This window comes from Peromyscus eremicus, chromosome 11 (assembly GCF_949786415.1).
Source record: "Peromyscus eremicus chromosome 11, PerEre_H2_v1, whole genome shotgun sequence".
In the NCBI taxonomy this organism is placed as follows: Eukaryota; Metazoa; Chordata; class Mammalia; order Rodentia; family Cricetidae; genus Peromyscus; species Peromyscus eremicus.
The window spans coordinates 30,009,123-30,029,640 of NC_081427.1; positions in this window are offsets into that span (position 1 = coordinate 30,009,123).

Genomic DNA, 20,518 nt, shown 5'->3' on the forward strand with positions numbered 1-20,518 from the left:
TAGCCAAGTGTGGTGACTGTGGGGGTCACCAAAGAATGGTGAAGGGCTAGAAGGAATGGCTGGACCCTAACCAAGCATGTCAATTGTGGGTTCCCTGATAGAGAGTGATTCTGAGTCCCACCCAAGTGTGTCAGTTGTGGGGTCCTGGTAGAGAGTGATTCTGGATCAAAGCCAGATGTGGAGGCTGTCAGCCTCTGGAGGGAGCAGTTGTGCAGATCAGCAGGGAGTCACAAGGAATAGAAATAGGATGGGAGGGATGACTGAGGAGGGTGGGGGGACAAGGGTACCCTAGGTCCACACTACGAGTCCCAAAGACATGGCAGTGGAGTGGAAACAGGACTGAAATAATGATTTTTTTTAATTAAAAAGAAAGAACAAATGCAACAGGACCAGGGTTTTGTGGTGGGACAAAGTTTTGCTTTCTTTGCCATAAAGCTAAAAGGAGACTGTCATCTGAATGCATGGGGCACATTTCTGGTCTGAGATCTTGGCCCTGCTCTGTCCCTATATACTTTCTGACATGGAATCATACTTTGTCCATAATTACCTTATGGGAATTGCCAAGCATACAAAATGTAAAGAGTCCATGACCCAAAGCACAAACTTTTATTCTTTGTGAGCATGTGAAGGGAAATCTTTTGTGTCTTGTCCTCAAACAAGTTACGTTTCTAATATAATTTTTTTTGTGGCCTGTCACCAGCAGGTCCTGCCACAGAGCAGGAGTAGACAAGAGAACCAAAGGAAAACTAGTTCAAGTGAGCAGAGGATGACCAGGACCATGCAGAGGATGACCATCAGCAGACAATGACCATCAGCAGAGAAGGGCCATGCAGAGGATGACCATCAGCAGAGGATGATCAGGATCATGCAGAGGATGACCATCAGCAGATGATGACCATCAGCAGAGGATGACCATCAGCAAAAGATGACCATCAGCAAAAGATGACCATCAGCACATCAGCAGAGGATAACCATCAGCAGAGGATGACCATCAGCAGAGGATGACCATTAGCAGAGGATGACCATCAGCAGAAGATGGCCATTAGCAGAGGACAACCAAGACCATGTAGAAGATGAGCATCAGCAGAGGATGACCATCAGCAGAGGATGACCAGGACCATGCAGAGGATGACCTTCAGCAGAGGATGACCAACAACAGAGAATGACCATCAGCAGAGGATGACCAGGGCCATGCAGAGAACCTTCCCTCCAGGGCTCAGAATTTCAAGAAATGGGTGAAGATATCAGGAAACAATTTCCTTGGTGCTAAATTACCAAACAGAGATTAAATTACTTTTTTAATTAGGTTCATTTATTACAAAATAATTTCTCATAAAAAATCAAAACACTTACAAAAAAAGGCTTGTAATTTATAAAAAAAAATATTTCTTTTTGAATGTATAGTAAGTGTCATTTCAGGACTGTCTTCCATCATCTTCAATCATGAGGTCTCCCGGGATAGAGACTGTATAAACATTCACCAAACTATTTCCCTTTCCTCACTGACACACCGTTAGGCTGCATTTTCCATCTTCCCTGGCAGCGAGTAGGACCTTGAAAATGAGCTCTGGTCTATGGAGTGTGAGCAGCAGTCACATACACTGAGGCTGTTGCCTCTGAAACCTCCTGGACAGTATTCCTGGTTCTCTTGTTCCCTTGTAGATGGCTGGAAGCAGAGGAGTTGAGGGATGGGGGGAGTGAAGTGACAGGGAGGCTTTAATTCAAGGACTTCAAACCCAAGAAAAGTGAATGGATAGAATTCGGGGGATCTGAGACCGCTGATGGGGAAAATGTTGTATACTTATGCTTTCTAGAAAACTGGAATTTACCTCAGTCATGGACAAAAAAAATCACAGCAGAATTCACGATAGCTGTGGTTATCTCACCATTAGAAATAAGTTATTTTTCACATCATGTCTGGTAATTGGGAGCGTTGAAGACTACGTGGGCTTTGCTACTCTGACATTTTGCTGGATATTTTGCCACTTCTGCATGGTGTTCTAATAGAGAAGCATGTGTGTCACAGTTTCTTAAGTACTTAGAGGACTGTGTTTTGACCTTTGTGATCCTCAGTGACAGCTCTCTGCTGGCTCAGCAGAGTGCCCTGTCTTCCCCAACATCTTTCAGCTGAGCACTCCCACAGTAGGCCAAAGGTCAGCCTGTGAAGGGACAGGAACAACAAAGCCAGTGTGGTCCAAGGACAAGATGTTGAATTGTTCTGAAAGCTGGCATGGAGTAGTACCTGCCTACATACTGCACAGCCATGGTGAAGACAGTTAACCGTCTCTGCCAGGGAGTGCTAAATAGCTCTGTCAGTTAGCTACACAGTTCCCTTCAAACGAGTATTTCCTTCAACACGTAATCCAATCTTCAGAAATATGCCCTTATTTTTAAAATTGATTTTAAGACAAGAAAAGCATTTCCATGTGGTCATCAAAATAAGTAATTAAATAAGTTAGGAGGAGTGCCCACCAGAGGCCACGCATATGCTTCTCATTAAGTTTGGCTATGATGGCCTTTCTTTTTCTTCCTTTTTCTTTTCCTGATTTGTTTAACAGAACATTTCCTATGTTTCTAGCTTAATGGTCTCATGATGGTGTTGTATATTCATATGTACATTTTTTGAAGAACAGTGAGTTTGTAAGCTTAATTAGGTTGAGGATCATAGAAATCCAAACCAATATCTCACAGGCAATTCTTCATGCACTCTATCTTCATCTACACTTCAGTTGCTAATAACTCGACATTATTTGACTCTAGCCTGTTCCATAGGCATGTGGACAGAAAACACAACATCTCTGGCATTCTAGGCTCCCAACACTTAAACTGCAAGGAACCCTCTAACATTCTTCAAGTTGGCTTTGTTAATGAGTAGCCTGAATATCTTAAAGGCATTTTATCTCTTAATTAAAAATTCATTTGTTGTATGAATAGATGATAGAGTGAATGTAATATCCAAACATGAAAGAGCACCAGTGAGGTAGCATGTTTGATTTTTATCCCTTGTTCTAGAAACTTAGTTTCCTCCAGTGAAGGTTGCCACCATTATAAATTTATTACATACCATTTCAAGGTATATATTCCTTTTTTATATGTATGTTCATTTCTTCATACAAATAAGATATTGTGCTATGAATACCCTTTAGTGACTTTTTAAAACTTAACAATAACATCCATAAAATCTTTTCATAAAAGTACATAAAAATCTTCCTTTGTCTTCTGTATAATATTCCATTTTATGAATATACCATGTTCTGTTTAACCAGTTTCTTGTTCACAGACATTTAGATAGATTCTTATCTCTTATGATTATAGCATTTCAATTGTCCTTCCCCAATAAGATCATTTTATACACATAAGAGGGTGTATCTATTAAGCAAATACCAAGGAATGGTAAGGAAAGAAGACATGAGAATTTTAATCTGATAAACACCATGAAGTATTATAATTTCATAATAATGTCCTTTGCAATGACTAATAAATGGACTTCTCCACTGGAAAGGAATTTCCCCTGAAGAGTTTTAGTGATAAGAGGACCCAGCAACTTCCTTTGCCTCTTTGTTCTTAGATGAAGGATTAAACAGATAGAATAGCTTATACCTAAGGCAGTAATCAAAGATGCAGAGGGCTGGGGGTTAGGGTAGACAGGTGAGGGGCGCGAGAGTGTCCGGGAAGGATAGGCTAATGGTATTTAGAGTCAAGGCTACCCTGGCATCATTAGTGCTACTCTTGCTAAAGATGTCAGGAAGTGAAAAAGAGAGGGACTCTGGAGAATCCCTTGTGTGGTTGGAGAGAAGGGGAGAACAGTCATGAAATCGGGATTGAGAAGACTTAAGCTCACCCTCTCCGATTTCTACTTACTAGGATATCATGATACTGGATAAATTAGGAGAACAGTGCCTTGCAGGTTGTTGTATTAGATACTCTTTTGTACCTGGCAGGAAGCAATTTAAGGAAGGAAGATTTTATTATGAGTTCCCAGTGTAGGGGGTCACAGGCCATCACTGGCAGGAACTTCATGGTGGTGGGAGCATGAAGGAGATCGTCACATCATGTTGTTGGGAATCAGGATGCAGCAAGTGGTGAACGCTTTCATGCATGCTTTCTCCCCCCCACCATTTTAATCAGCTAGAGACATTACCCCAGGAGTTGGTACTGTCCACATTCAGGGTTTGATCTTCCATCCTCATTAAATGTCACTGAAAACACCTTCATAGGAATGCCCAGAGATGTATCCTCTAACTGATTCTAAACCTAGTCAAACTGATAATGAAGAGCAACTATCACAGGTACCCTAAGGAATAAAAAGATAGAACCTATGAAATATAAACTTAAAGTATGACTGGACCTGAACTAGATTCTCGTGTGTTTAGGCATAAATGAACACTAACCATTGAAAGTTCACCAGAGCATCATCACCTAAGAGCCTAGGTCACATCTGGCCTGCTCACTGCCATGTCTGCCGCGATTCCAATTATGGTCTCATGGAATCCAAGCCAAGTGAATTCTGTTACACATTCAAATGATGTTAAGTCAACTCCCCTAACCGCAACAAGGAGACAGAAATGCAAAGAGAGAGGCTTGTGAGTGTGAGCGGTCGGATTTAGGGGGCTGTGTGTTTATATATAATCACCACGAGGGAAACCTGACAGTAGTTGCTTTATTTAAATGCATTGATTAGATAAGCAACTGAATGATGACCATCTCAGAGGGTTTTCAGAAGTTGTTATTTTGTGAAGTGGGTGGGCTCCTCAAACCCGACTGCAAGAAACGAAGAAAGAAGTATTTTGAAATGTATGTATAATAATGATGCAAACTGCTGAAAGTTGGCCTTCTCTTATTTCCTTGTAGTTTTAAACTATTTTTTTTTTTCCAAACACGTTTTGTTTGAGTAGATGAAAACATTCAGGTGGCCCGTTGTCGGCTGTTTCTAAAGCCTGGCCAACAGTGCATTCTGTCCCCATGCAGAAATGTGCAGATAAGGGGATAACTGTTCAAGTGTGGCCAAGCATCCGGTTTTCAAAAATAAAATCAGAGAATTGGGGTTAAATGAACTTGAAAGTTCTTTCCAGCCCTAAAATAGTTGAATTTTGCCAGTGAAGGCACAATGGGGAGAATAGGGGTTAAAAGAATTAAAAAAAAAATAAATGAAAGGAAACCAAGTCCCCCATGAGACAGATGTCACATTACAGGTGGAGGGTTATAGTAAGCACCTCGCACTTAAATGCTTTGCCTAATTTTTGCAGTTCTTGCAGCAGAGGCGTAGGAGAGTCTGCCCAGAGTCCAGCAGCTAAAGTGAGGAGCTTGCTCTGAGCACATACCATGACTCCAAGCAGCAAGTTGGCCAACAATCGGGGGCTTTGTACAAGTGACTGCGGCCCCAAATCAAAGAACACTCTTCTAGCGAGTTGAAAGAGCTATTAAATGGGGGTGGTCTGCCAGGCACAGAGACATGCAGAGATAATGTCAGCTGTGACTGAAGGCCCAAGTCTGTGCCATGGAGCCTTCCCGGTCATGACTCCACGGTGTAGGCCTCTTACCCTGCTGCATCCTCTCTGAGAGCCAGTTATTATTTCCTTAATTGGTGACATTCTTCCTCCTTCCTATTTTCCACTTTTGTTCTGAGCTAGCCTGGGCAATTTGGCAATACTGTCTCTAGTTTCTTTGTATTAATATCAGGTCTATGCCAATAGTCAGAGGAGGTGAGGTAAGGAATACAAATGTGCAAGCCCATGGTCACATGACAGATAATACAAGCAGCACAAGGAAACTCCTACTTCACACATTGTGGACAAGCAGACATAAAATAACATGTAACCCAGGGCCCCCGGGTATTTGTTCCCTTTGACTGGCCAATCACTTCCTGTTTGAATAGTACAAAGGAATCCATGTCACAGTGGCATGGCTCAGGTGACCATTAGCTATCACACTACTAGAATTTTCCAAACTCGCAGTTGATTTAGTACTGTCTGAGAGCCCATCTTACTGTGTGAAGAATATGTATTCTAGAACCCTGTTCGTTCAAGGACAAATGTCATTTTCCCACATACAAACCCAAGAGTTGGCAAGCTAGGGCACATGGGCCAAACGGCCTGTGTCTGTCTTAGCAAATAAAGTTTTATTGAAACCCAAGTTTGTCCATCCATTTACCTTCTGTTCATGGCGTTAAGTAGTTGAGCTTTCTCTCAAATCAGAAAGCTTACCCAGACATGGGGGAAAGTTCCATTACAAAGGAATTAGAAAGTGAACTTGGTCTTCCAGTCCTATGTGGACCGAGGGTGAACTGACCAATCTAAAATGAAAAGAATGCATTACCTAAGGCTATTCAGATAAAAATAAATTTTAAAAAGCCACTTCCCTCAATTCTTCTTGCTGAAAATGAAAAAGCTAAAGGTTTCACAATTTCTCCGCCATGTAATCCTATCTCAAGGCTGTCAGCGTCTTAATAGTGTATTGATTGGCCCACACTTCAGCTATCTCTAAAGAAGCATTATTACTGTTGGGCCAAACATGAAAAACTACTTTTAAAGGCCTTTTTAAGGGCTTTTTGATTTTTCAAAAGCTTCTTGGGGGCTTATTGAGCTTCTCTGAGAGCAGAATTAACTCTACAGAGCTTTCTCTGTTACCAAGACCGTGAATTCATCTGCAGCCAGCAAAGTATCAATGACTCATGGCGGGGAAATGAGGGGCCCTCAAGATGAATTAATGTGGTAATTAGTTACGTGGACACCTGGATTTCTAGTCCTTTTCTAAGTAAGGAGATTTTTGCTGCCATTGCATTGGAGACCCGTGATCATTACCAATGGTCTTTAAAGTACATGGAATGGATTCCGGTATGAAAGGGTAGGGAGTAAAGAGAAAGGAAGATGGATTGTAAAAGTTAAATCTGTTAGTGCATAATACTGTTTTTCAATTATATAAATGCCTGGCAAGCAGAAATAAGACATCTTCATTTATAGCCTTCACTGTATTTATTGATTGTTCATATCTTTTACTTCAACATAAAAAAATAGCACAAGAATAACTTTCACTGAATGCTTAGGAAAAGATTTGGTGACCATCCACTAAATGTTATCACTTGGGGCTCATGTTGTGCTCTGGCCTTTCCTGAAGCTCTGGTGGTCTCTGTGCTTCTCTTTTATCCACTGATCATACAATCCGGTTGAACTGGCTTCTGCCACACTGTTTCCTAGGGAAACCACTTAACCACCTACAACCTCACTCCACTGTCTCAAAATCTGTAGTATTGGGCCAGTGAGATAGCGCAACAGATCAAGGTGCTTGCCTCCAAGCCCAGCAACCTGAGTTTGATTCCCCAGGACCCACGCGGTAGAAGGAAAGAACTGACTTCTGGGTGTTCTTCTCCGGCCTCTATATGGGCAGCCTGGCACCAGTGGGCTGCCACTCACATACACATCATAGGCACGTATAATAATTCTTTATTAATTTGTTACTTATTAAAATAGACAAAATAAAATGCAGAGAACACAATGTACAACTTCAAAAGTGGGTTTGTTAAGGTATAATTAACATATAACTTACAGTTCACAGAGTTCTATACATTTGACAAACACATAAAATTGGACAACCACAATCCAGATACAGAGGAGTGCTAGCCCTAGCCCCACAAACCAGTACCTCTGTCATAGTAACTCCTTCTTCTGCTCACAACTTCCGCAACCACTAATCGGTTTCTTCATCTCTTGTCTGGCTCTCAATAAGGACATTTTTCTCTTACTTTAGTTATCCAAATGTTTGACTTGCCTTCTTCTTGTGTGGACAGACACCTGCACCTTTCCAGGCAGAAAGATGACTCATCCTTTTGGCTGACTCTGTTACTTCAGAGAAAGCCTCCTCACTGGCTCTGAAAGGTGAAGGATGCGGAGTCTCTAGGGTAAGCGTTTGATGATTCCATGTTTCCTTGCCCAGGAACGTGCTAAGCATTCCATTTTGACTGCCTCTCCCAGGACCAAACAGATGACTTGGAATTTGCTTTTGACTAAACGAATGTACCTGCTTGCTAGAGATCTCATTACCTAAGGACTGATTTAAAATTCCAAATCTACACAGGGTTGAATAAAGACTTCTGCTTGCTTCAGCTCCTCTTTAAGAATGATCATCTGTGACATGGGTGAGACTCTCTTTTTTTTTTAGATACCAGGGCACCCAGAGCAGGAGCCTGCTCAGTCCTCATGCTCTTGGGAATGCCTGTTGCTTCTCCTCTCGGTATTTCTTCATTTATATCAATATCATCCAATTGGCAGTTTAATATCTTGAAATCATGATGGCTCTATGTTGTAAGTCTTCAGTATTTGTTCATTGGATGAAGTCTGGGCTTCTTTGGCTGGTAAATAAATGGCCGTCTGAGCCCATCCAGGTCTGAGAGTAGAGTTGATATATTTGAATTGTTCCATACACATAGACCCACGTACCCACCAAGAAAAGAGCACAGAACATTTCCAAGCACAGATCACTGGAGAACACATTTCAAGTGGTCCCCAAATCTTGTTGTCACAGATAGGCTGTTTAATCCCATGGAAAGGCTGTGAGGCTTAGGAGCCCACCTGCCCTTGTGAGGATCCTGACCACTCCTGTTACTTGTTCTGTGACCTGGGGCTGGTGACACACCTGTGTGTGCTTTTGTTTATTTGTGAAACTTAAAGACTTGTTGAGGAAAACCCTTGTTCCTCTACAATCTCCCGTTCTCCCAGTAGGCTCTGTCTTTGGACAACCTTGTTCCACTGTCCTTGGGTTTGCAGAATCAAACTATTGGCCTTGGTAGCCCTGGCCATTTCCTCTGACTATTTTCTTTTTAATATTACTCACTGTGTGTGCTTGCATGCACGTTCTCTCCCTCCTCTCTCTCTCTCTCTCTCTCTCTCTCTCTCTCTCTCTCTCTCTCTCTCTCTCTCTCTCTGTGTGTGTGTGTGTGTGTGTGTGTGTGTGTGTGCGCGTGTGGACACTTGTGAGGACAACTTGTAAGAATCAGTGTTCTCTTTCTACTATGTTGGGACCTTAGGGATCAAACTCAGGTCATCAGGCTTGGTGGCAAGTGCGTTTACCTTGCTGTCCCTCCATCTGATTTTTTTTTTTTTTTTAGAGACAGATGTTCACTAGGCAGCTTTATTCTATAGAAATTACTGGAATCCTTGTTGTCTCACTGACCAGCAAGACAATCCGAAGCAAGAAGAGCATAGAACACTTTAATGGGTGTTTTGGGGTGCCTGTTATAACGAAGGTGTTCACTCTCCACTGCTTCTGTCTGTGAGTTCACTTATCTCATAACAAGTCTAGAGTTATTTCCCCCACTTTACAGAGGAAGAGACAGAGACACAGCAGACTGTGTTATTTGCCCAAATTTACCCGGCAGCAGAATAGTTAAATTGGAATTCAAATATGAGAACTGGAGTGCCAGTGTCCATGTTTGAAATCATACTGCATTGAGGGTGTGGCTGGCTTCATAAAAGCCATGGGTTGATGCTTTTCTACCTAAATTTACATAGGAAGCATCCGTGACCTTGTAGAAATGAGATGCTGATTCACAATGTCCAACGGGGCAACAAAACTACCTTCTTTTTTGTTTTGCTTTGTTTTTCTTTTCTTGAAAATAGTTTTTTTTCTCAAGTAATATATCCTGATTTTGGTTTCCATCCTCTACTCCTCCCAGTTCCCCTCTACCTCCCCTCCCATCCAGACCCACCATCCCTTTCTGTCTCTCATTTTAATCTCTATCCTTCTACTTCTCTTATCTACTTTTAAAATGTACTTTACAATGTTTATTTATTATTATTATGTGATGTATGTGGGGCTATGCATGCCACAGTGTGTCCGTGTCCATGTGTGTGTCCGTGTGTCCGTGTCCGTGTGTGTGTGTCCGTGTCCGTGTGTGTGCGTGTAAAACATGAAGTTATTTTTCTCCTGTCTTTATGTGTGTTCTGTGGGTCAAACTCAGTCATCAGCCTTGCTTAGCAAACACCTAACCTGCTGAGCTATCTTCCTGGACCCCTTGCCCACCCTAATCTTTCGAGTAGATTTCTAGCTTCTACCGTGTAAGCATCTACAACTCAGGACCACCTTGGGGGAGGCTCATTGGTCCCTTGAGCTGAGCTTTGCTTTGAGGAAGATTTTCCCTTCTCTTGTCTCCTCCTATTCCTTTCCTGTCTTCTCTTCTCTCTTCTCTCCTCTCCTCCTCTTGCCCTTCTCCCTCTTCTCTCTCTTTTCTCCCTCCCTCTGTTTTCCAACATGGTCTCCTTCTACAGGCTGTCCTGAAACTCACTGTGTAGGCCAGGCTGGCTTTGAACTCGCTGTGAGCCCTCTGCCTCTGCCTGCAAAGTGATGAAATTACAGGTGTGAACAACCATGCTGAACTTTGAAGAACATGTTTTTTCGCTGGCTTATAATCTGCCAGATGCCCCCAATGGTTCCATTGAGGGAGTTCTGTTTTCCAGCACATTTATTCACCCTTATGTGCAGTGGAGTTACAGGAACCCACCCTGTTAGTTCAAGCACCCATGCTCCCTCTGTAGGAAAACATTTTCTCAGCTGTGAGGCTCTCAATTCAGAGAACCGCAGACTCCTGAGAGTTGACAGGACCCTTGATGTCGTCTCTACCTTCAACCACTCACGTGTAGCCTTCAGAAGGACAGAACTGATAACTTCTGGGAGTGTGTGAGACATGCAGGATCCCAGGAGCCACCCAGAACTACTGAGTCAGAATTGCAGTTTTAATAAGATCCCAGGAGACGAGAGCTCGCATGAAAGGCAGAGAAGAGCTGCTGTGAGGTAGGCTCCTATAAGATGCAGGGATCCATCCGGTCGATAGCCTTCAGGGTTCAGCTTCAGCATGGACCACATGCTCTTAGGCCAGAATATCAGTTCCCGACTTTGATTGCGCATGGAAATCACATAGAGTGATGATTTTTAAAAAAAAAAAAAAAAAGAAAGAAAGAAAGAAAAAAGAAAAGAAGGGAAACACTCTGATGCTGAGACCTTGCCCTTAAATGATTAGATTGGAATCTCTGCTGCATGAAGTCCCCTAGTGACTTTGAACTCCTGATACAGAGGCATCTATTTGCATCTTATGCTATCTCCTTCTTTCCTTGCTTTGATTTCCTGTGAAAATGCAAATATGCCCTTAGAAAGGCAAAACTGTTATCTCTCATTTACACTTTGCTTGAAAATAGTATTTTTTTTTAATCAGCATAAATAATTTATCACAAACTCTCTAATATCCTGTGGTAGTAGGCACGGCAATTCACACAGGAGCATTCTGAAGTGGAAAGGCCAAGGGAGGGAACGAAAGTGCACAGTAGGAAGGTGGCCTTGAAGGGCAAAGGTCATGCCTGACCTTCATTCACCAAACTGGGGTGGAACTGGGAAGGAACTGAGCCAGGGCCAAAACCTGAAGCTCTTCTTTGGCTGGTCCGCTGTGGCATTCTTCCCGCCTTCCTGCTTCCTCATGCATAGGATGGGATGAGGGAGGGCTGAGGCAAGGTATGCCAGGGCTGCCTAGGACTGTTGAATCTGCCAAATTCTCCTTTATATGTGTTCATTTTTCCAACCAAATTATTTTTGCAAAGTAAGTCAATTTAATCTAGATGCTTGAGGATAAAATCTCATCACAATTTCTTCCCCCTGTTCCCGATAGGCTAACTTTTAAGCCTGAACAAACATACTGGGTTCTGTTAATAATGACTTTGACACATAAGATAGATTTACAGATACCTTGGAGGTATAAAAACTTGCTTCTCGGGTCTTTAAATATCCCAGTAGGTGATCTTTAGAGATAACTGTCTATTACAACTCACTCTTTACATCAAACAAATATTATAGGAAGAGGTTTTTTGTTTTTTTGTTTTGGTAATTTCTGGTGAGGTACAGATGTTGGTGGTCACTATAGGAAGCAGGTGTTCCCAGGTTGCTGACATCTTGCTGAAAGAATTGAAGAAGCACACACAAATAACAAAACAGCAAGGGATTTTCTTCAAAGGCTGCAAAAGTACAGAGTAAACAATCCAGCAAGGAAGCAGAGGGCTCCCAGAGAGAGATTTCAAGAGCCTCAGTCGTGGTAAAGAAGGGTTAGTCTCTAGGAGTGGGGTAGAGGTGGTTTCCTGTTTTGATTGACAAGCTTAGGTGATGTATGCCTTTGTTCCCTATGTATGACCTTTCCCATGATGCATCTAATTTCAACCCCATGCCTAATGATTCATGCATAGGCATATGACGGTACATAGTTCATCATATGCCTGTGTTCCTTATGAAGATGTAGCTTGTATTACTGTGCATGCATGAAAGCCAGTCCAGGATGGGCCAGCTCATTGTCTCCAGTTCCAAGATACATCTCTGGGTGTGTGTAACCACAAAGGGAAATTACTGGAAGGTTCCTTGGGAGCTCTTTGGTAATGTCAGGGATGAGTAATGAGTTGCTTTGCTTGGAGAGAGGTATATGTGTAGCTCAATGCAGCTGGGGGTCCCAGGTCGCTAAGCTGGTCCTGAAAACTATCTGCTTCAAGTACACAGTGTGGTGTTGCCATCGCCAGGCTCAAGGCTGCACAGGAGATTTCCAGAGCAGTGGTCCTCAACCTTCCTGATGCTTCGACCCTTTAATATAGCTCCTCATGTTGTAGTGACCTCAGCCATAACATTATCTTGTTGCTACTTCATAACTGTGATTTTGCTATTGTTATGAATCAAAGTGTCAATTTCTGATATGCAGGATATCTGACACATGACCCCTGTGGGGGTCATGGCCCACAAATTGAGAACCACTGCGCTAGAGCATATTCATGTTGCGTAATTAAAAACTTGTTACTTACATATTAGTGACTAAGTCCCTTCTCTTTGGTGACTACCCCCGTGTGTTTTCTATTTCTCTGAGTTTGATTTTTGTTTTTTTTTTAGGTACTGGACATAATTGGAGTCATATAGTATTCATCCTGTGACTGGGTTGTTTTACTTAACGTAATGTCCCAAAAGTGCATCCATGTTGTTGTATACTACAAGATTTCTTTTTCTTGGGCTGAAGAATTTTCATATCACATACACACACTTTCCTTAGCCATCCGTTTGCTGAAGGACTTAATGTTGTCCCACAGCTTGTCAGTTGTGAATGCTGCTGCAGTAACAAGGAAGTGCTGCTAAGGACAGCTTTGCTGTTTTCCATTATGACCATGCAATTTGCTTTCCCAGGAAAATGTGAGTGGAAGATGGAGAACCTTTTTAATAGCATGTTTTCTGGTAAGCACAATTATTTTTTCCCATTAATATGATGTTTGAATTTTATTTGGATACCAGTTTTGGTATACATAGTCTACTTTTTTCCCACTGGCTCGTATTTTAAGTTCAATGTTTGTATTTATTTTTGAGCATATACAGACTGGAATGACTAGCTTGAATATTCTTGACAGATTTCTATTTTTAAACTAAAATACTTAGAGAAATTACGATGGATTTTTTTTTAAGCATGAAAAGAATCCCAGTCATTTTCTGAATGAATCTTTGGTATCAATTCAAATTTCTTAAAAGAATTCAGATAATTGTTACTCATACCCCACCTTGAACACTTGACATCAGACAAACATGGTCCTAAAATATACATATTCAGATTTTTTTTAAAGAATGGTACACTTGTGAAGGTTCATCAGCTCGTGCTGGTAGTTTCATGTACCTACTCATTTTGTCTTGAAAATGTGGCAACATGCAAACTTGAAACCATGCAGTCAAATATGAGACAATTGTACAGGACACATGTGGCAATATTCTACATCATCCATATCTGTTCCTTTTTCCAATTCTAATGATGTCAGTGTCTCATCTTTGTCCCGAGTTCCTTCCGTATATGTTCTTGTTCTCTGTGGTTAGTGAAAGTTTAAGAATGCACAAGCACATCTTCTTGCACCCACAGGTCCACAAGGAACAATAGAACATATAGATACATGAAGTACACAAACATGTACACACATATACAAATACACGGGACACACACACACACACACACACACACACACACACACGCATATGCTTTCTTACTCCCTATTAAGTACAACTTTTCCATCGTCACATTCTGCTTCTCACCCCAGTGAAAGAAGATAGCTTGAATGATATGATTTTGCGTACATGTATAATTAATGTACACTACAAAAGAGTTTGGAGCCAGAGAAGTATCCATCCCCCTTTTCACCAAATACACACTTTCAAGGACACTTACTACACATAAGACACCATCTCTGTGTTCTAAATATCTTCATGGATGATTTATCTATGATCATGCACTCAGCAAACACTCTGACCTCTTCCCACAACTCAGACCCAAGAGCCTTACTGGCGTCTCTTGGGATACATTGTTGCAGTCTAGACACAACTGAGGAGGATGTGCCTGGGACAACCCTGTCCTAAAAGGGACACAAGAATGTGCAAGTTGGGAAGGATACTGTGTCCCACCAGTTTAGCCCAGGAAAACGATGTCAGAGAAGCAATGTGACTCATCTGGGGCCCTATAATAAGTAACAAACAACACCGAAGGACAGAGAACATGAAAATCAGACATATTGGATGAATTAAGAGGCACTAAAGCTGTCAGAAACTCTGAGTGGGCCTCCCCAGCAGCTGGGACTAGATAGTGTCTGCTACCATTTGGAAGTAGGTTCTGTGAGCACATGCCCCCATTTGAATGGACCAGTCACTCTCCCTACCCAGAAGAACCCTTACCTATTATCTCATTTCTCTTTTGGAAGGTCTTTCATTGTCCCAAGATTCAATCTTTGGTTCATCGTGCTTCCAGGGCCATGTAGGAAATGAGCGATTTGGTCCTTTGTCTTGACCTCGGATCTTGTTTGACATCTCCGTGCTTTCTGGGGTTTCAGCCTGGGGTAGACTCAGCTTTGTCTCTGGGAAATGTGACATTGATGGGATGAAATGAAGCACACATTCGGTGCACATCCACCGTGTGGTGAGCAGAGTACATCCATTTGTCCCGTGAGTACATCTGTGGAAATATAATTTATGCCCCATTGTTCAGGGCAAGAAACAAAAGCTAACTCTCTCATCCTTGACCATTGATCCTTCTTTATATTGTCATTACATTTAATACCATGAACCTAAGACATCCTCTGCTGCTTCCCTGCCTAAGTAAGTTTCTTGAAAAGACACCATGGTTGCTCTTTCTAAAAAGGCCACCATCTGGACATGACACAAGACATCTTTCTCTTGAACCTATCTGACCCCACAGCCCTGTGGCTGGGTACAATGTAAGTCTCCCCAATCTAACTGTTTTCTCCCCACTTGACACATTCTACTTTGTAACACTTCTCAGACCAAGTAATCATCCCTTGTCTCTTAGCATCTGTGAGGAATGAGTTCCAGGATATCCCATAGTTACTCAGGTCCCTTGTATAAAATGCCACAATAAATCCACATAATCCAATCCCCATCCTTCAGTAGACTTTAAACTATCTCTTGATTACTTATAAAAACCTAATACAATATAAGTTCTATGTTAGTAGTTATTACATAAAGTATTGTTTAGACAGTAATGACAACAAAGAAGTCTGTAGGTTTTTAAAAGGGACACAGTTTTCTGGAGGTGAGGGGAGTATTTTCCAGCTGTGGATGGGCGGATCTCAAAGGTATTGAAGCAGTGGATATGGAAGGCTGGCTGTACTTCCCAATCCTTTAATCTACCTCCTAGTTCTTATTGTCCTCGTTTTAGGAAACACACAAATAAAATAAAATCAATCTCAGATGGCAAAATGTACTTTTAATTCTTTTCACAGGTTTTCTCTTGGCATCAGGAAAATCCATATTTATAAGCATCGTTGCTGAATAACTCAAAAATGAAGTCTGCATTCTCCTGCTTCCCAAGCTCACCTCCAACACTGGAGGTCTGCCCTTCCCACCTTCCCTTTTCACGCCTCCTAGCCTCCGATTTCCGCTGCGTGGGAGAACTGGATATGGGCTGCCTGGAAACTATGATTTGCCTTCCCAGAGCCTTTGCAGAGACAGGGGAAGGCTTTGGTCCTGTGATCAATATGTGGGGTGTGTGTGTGTGTGTGTGTGTGTGTGTGTGTGTGTGTGTGTTAAATACTGCATTTCATTTCCTTTTGTTTTTAATTTTATTTTACTTTTGGCAAATGAATGGCTTCCCAAACCTCAGGGCTTTTCTGAAAATAAACCTCATGCAGGACATCCTTTGCTTTTAACAAGTGACATCTGACTGAACCGGGGTGGGGAAGGAATGTCTTTTGTGGAAGCCGAGACTGCAATGTCTAGGTCGAACTGAGACATCATTTTTCTGATGTCTTCACTTTAAAGAAGAGAAAAATAAGGTCTTGAGAGGTCAGTGGAATCAGTAAACTCCTCGTGACAATTAGTGACAGGCCTGGGAAGAGAGTACAGATCTCTTGACCCCACGTCTGTGGAGACTTCGGAGCTGCTGTATCTTCCACAAATGAGCCCTGTATTTTGCAATTGCAAGACAGCTCTCCACATAGATACCTCTAGTAAGAGACACAGTGGTATGTGACAACTTTGGGCCTCCTTGTTTTGCTATACCACATGTGGCTAGCAGCTATGGGAGGCCGGATGTCCTTGAAGCATCCCCAACATCTCCAAGCCTTTCACACACCAGATCTCTGCGCTGTCAAGAAAATGGCAGCTTGTGTCTCTTTCTTGCGTGTTTAATTTGGCAGCTCTGGACAGAATGACATAGTTTGTGAGGTCGGCTCTTCCTGCCCACCTGCCCCTTGGGAGTGCTCGTCTTATGTGCTTCATTTCCCCCTTCTAAGATGTTCAGGTCTGAATCTTTCTCTTGCTATTTCAATCAGTGTTGTTCTTCCTATCCTACCAAGTCCTTTACCTGAATTGCCCTCTAGCCTTTTAAAAGTCATTCATAGTTTCTCTTAGACCCAAATAAAGACATTCCACTGATTAAATCACAAGCATTAAAGAACAAAAACACAACACCACCAGTCTCCTCCGTTCACTGTGGACTCCCGCGCGCGCGCGCGTGTGCGCGCGCGCGCGCGCGCACACACACACACACACACACACATCCACTAACACCTGACGTTTGCCCTGATTCTGCTTTGGCCACTTGGTTCATTTATTTGTTTGTTTACGTTTTAGGTAGCTTCACAGATTCCACTGTTTCCACAATGTGTGCTCTTGATCTCTCAGACTAGGATGGGTCTATGTGTTATTTCCAGGGCTTTGGTGTCACCAAGAATCCACTCTGAACTTTACTCACCACGTATTTCTCCTTCATGGATCACTGTGAACTTGAGTATCTTACCTGCTGTAAATTCTGGAGTTGCTGTCTTAGGAGACAACTAAATTACCGTTAAATTAGTCATTATGATTATGACTAATGGCACTGTAGTAATGTGACTTTCCTTCCTTTGCAGGAAGAATATGCCCATTTTGTGAAGAAATATGTTGATTAAAGTTCTTAAAACATGTTCCTCTACCTCTCTTTATTTTATGTTCCTTAAACAAGACATTCATTTAACTTGAGGTGTATATTTCTGGAAGTTTCCAGAACACTCAGAGTCTGATCAGTAAGGTATTTGAAGGTGGCTGGTCCTGTATTCTTCAAAGCATTATGTTGGATGTCCATTGGATGGTCCTGAGTAGGAAGAGCAGTCCTAGTTTTAGCCTTGAGAATGAGCCCAAGACACCATGTGGAGATGGACCTTCCCATCCTTCAGTCAGAAGGGAGCATCCAGCTGAAAAAGCCTCAAGCATTGTCTTGCTTCCTGCTCCATCTATGCAGGTCTAAATGTGGAAGGCAAGTTTAAAACATCCAGAAAAAAGCATGGAATGAAGCATTCATGACCTTGGGTAATAGTTCCTACACAGTTTATAAAATACACTAGCCGTAAATGAAAATTCACCAGGAATAAGGTCAGGACTGTTCCTGGGAAATCCCATTATGGACATAATCATGGTTTAGACTTTAATGAGACTGATGATTATTAGTCTTCTCATCCTGTTGTGACAAAGTGCCATATGCTGAGTGGCTTAAACAACAGTAGTGTATTGGGGCCAGCTTTGTTGGGTTCTGGGGACAACTCTGTTTTGCAGATGGCCACATTCCTACTGTGTTCTAACAAGCAAGGAGTGAAGGGGAGCAGAGAAGGGGAGGGAAGAGGAAAGAGGGGAGACTTTTTTTGTGTCATGCAGTTATAGTTGGCCTAAAACTTGCTAGGTGGACTTGGCTGCCTCAAACATGCCTCTGATTCCTGAGTATTGAGATTGCAGTCACAGTCTTATTAGATTAGGCACCTAGCCCTGTGACCTCCTTAACCTTAACTCCTCTATAAAACTCTTTCATGGATACCTGGGACTTTGGTACACTGACGTATTAATTTGGGAGGGATGCAATTCAGTCCATAGAGATGGCTTTGCATTTTATAGTAATATGTGTCATCCTGTACCTTGGTACTTGCACTGTTATGCCTCCAGTATTTTGTTTTAGGGAACGACTGTCTGTACAATTGTTTTCTTCCCCCAATAAAAACAAGTTCTCCCAAGTCCATTTGTATTGTACTTTTGTTATATTTTGTTTGTATTTTCTGTGCTATATTGTTTACATTCTTATTGCAGAGGCTGCCACATGATGGGACCCATTCTCAATGGATGTTGGACATGGGGGAAGTGATTCTATTGTTTGATGATCTAGTTTTATCTGTGAATGGGATGTCTGAATTCTGTCTCAGGAATATACGCTAGAGAAGTGCGAGCAGGACTTGATGAGTAATGGATGGGTCTATGTCTTGATCTTGGTGGTATTACAATGTGCTCATTTTCCTCTATGTAATTCTTCAGGTTGAATACCAGTCCTTTGCATACCTACATACCTTATGCATTAATAAAACATGTGCCGCGTGTATTCCACACATATAATATATAAGTCTAGTTTAGTAAGACATTATGTTGGTGTGAGTTTGTAGAAATAGTTACACTTACACATTATGTACCAAAGTACAATTTTCTTTGGCCAAATTATTAAAATTGAAAGCGTTTACCTTGGCTGAGCAAGGGCTCACCTAGAAATGAACCCTGCAGTCTATGATAACATGAGCAAATGGTCCTACATTCAAGGTCATTCACTGCAATGCTGTTTATCATGATACAATGGAAAACAATAGAAAAAAAGAACAAATAAATCAGACATCACACGATAGAAGATTATTCAGATGTTAGTGAGGAGGCAGCAGATCTGCTGACTTGGAAGAGTCTGCGGATTAATAAATATGCAGAAGGTGCTCTTGTGTGAGAAAAACCCAAGCATGTGTGATTTTCTTGGTGCTTGTAGGTCTCTGTAGAAAGCCACCGGAAACACCTGATGGCTTTCCAAGGAGGAAAGGTAAAATGACACTTTGTTGCTGTCCAATCTACTTAATAAACATTGCAAATTTTATTTCATTTAAGTCAATGACACCAACATTGACACGACTTTTTCCCTTCTGGGCTTCTCTTGTCTTCATTTAGGGTGTTATCAAACACTCCACAATTGAAAGTTTCCCTTTATTTTCTTCACATCTATCCATGGAGCAGAAGCCAGACTCTTCTTCTAACGACATTGAGCAAAGTAGGCAAGGCCATTTGCCTCCTGGCGACATCATTAATTGAGTTTAAATCACCAGAGAATTTGAACACATTTTTTAAAAACAAAACATTCCAAGTAATTTTTGCCATTGTTGGTTCCATCCCCGACCCCGTCTCCCCCGGAGGCAGGAAGAGGGTGAATGTCAAGTGTCTCATTTGTCTTTACCTGGATTTACAAGATCCATGAGCTGGTTGTCAGACTGCAAGGAGAGGGAGCCTTGAGGGAAGGTGATTTTAATTGCAAAGGAGAGGAGTGGGTTCCTTCTGAAGCTTCCTTTATATCTGTGACAGTCCCCATGAAGAAAGTTTCATGTCTGTGGCCCCAGGACCCAGAGTATGCAGAGGCCCTCAGAAATCAAGTATGGCTCAAAGGTGAGGCCTGCAAGAAACAAACAAGGGTAACCTTTGAAGAAAGAAACCTGCTTCCTCCATCAGCTGCGGCCATCTAGAGCAGGTAGAGACTACACGGCCAGGGAGAGACATCAGCTCCTATCTGCCAGAGCAGTCGGTATGCTAAAAACCCGTGTTTGCAATATTAACAATAGGCAATTTATATAACGGGGTTTTAAAAAGGCACAATGTGGAAGGCGGGGAGCAGTGGGGGCTGGGATTCCATGGTCCTGCTGCATCAGCTAACACAAAGTTGAAGGTAGAACTAGGGGTGTAGGAGAAATGGGGGTGGCACGCCATGCCAAGAAAGCTGGAAGCAGATTCCAGTGTGGCATGGAGGTGGGGCAGATGACCCCTGGTGGCCTCAATGATCCTCATGATCTACTGTCATTATTCCAGCAGCACCTGGGGAGGCTAAAGAAGGAAGATTCTCATTTCAAGACTATGGTGGTCTATGCAGTGAGTTCCAGGTGCACCTGGACCACATGGTGAAGCTCTGCCTGGACAAGTCAAACAAAACAAA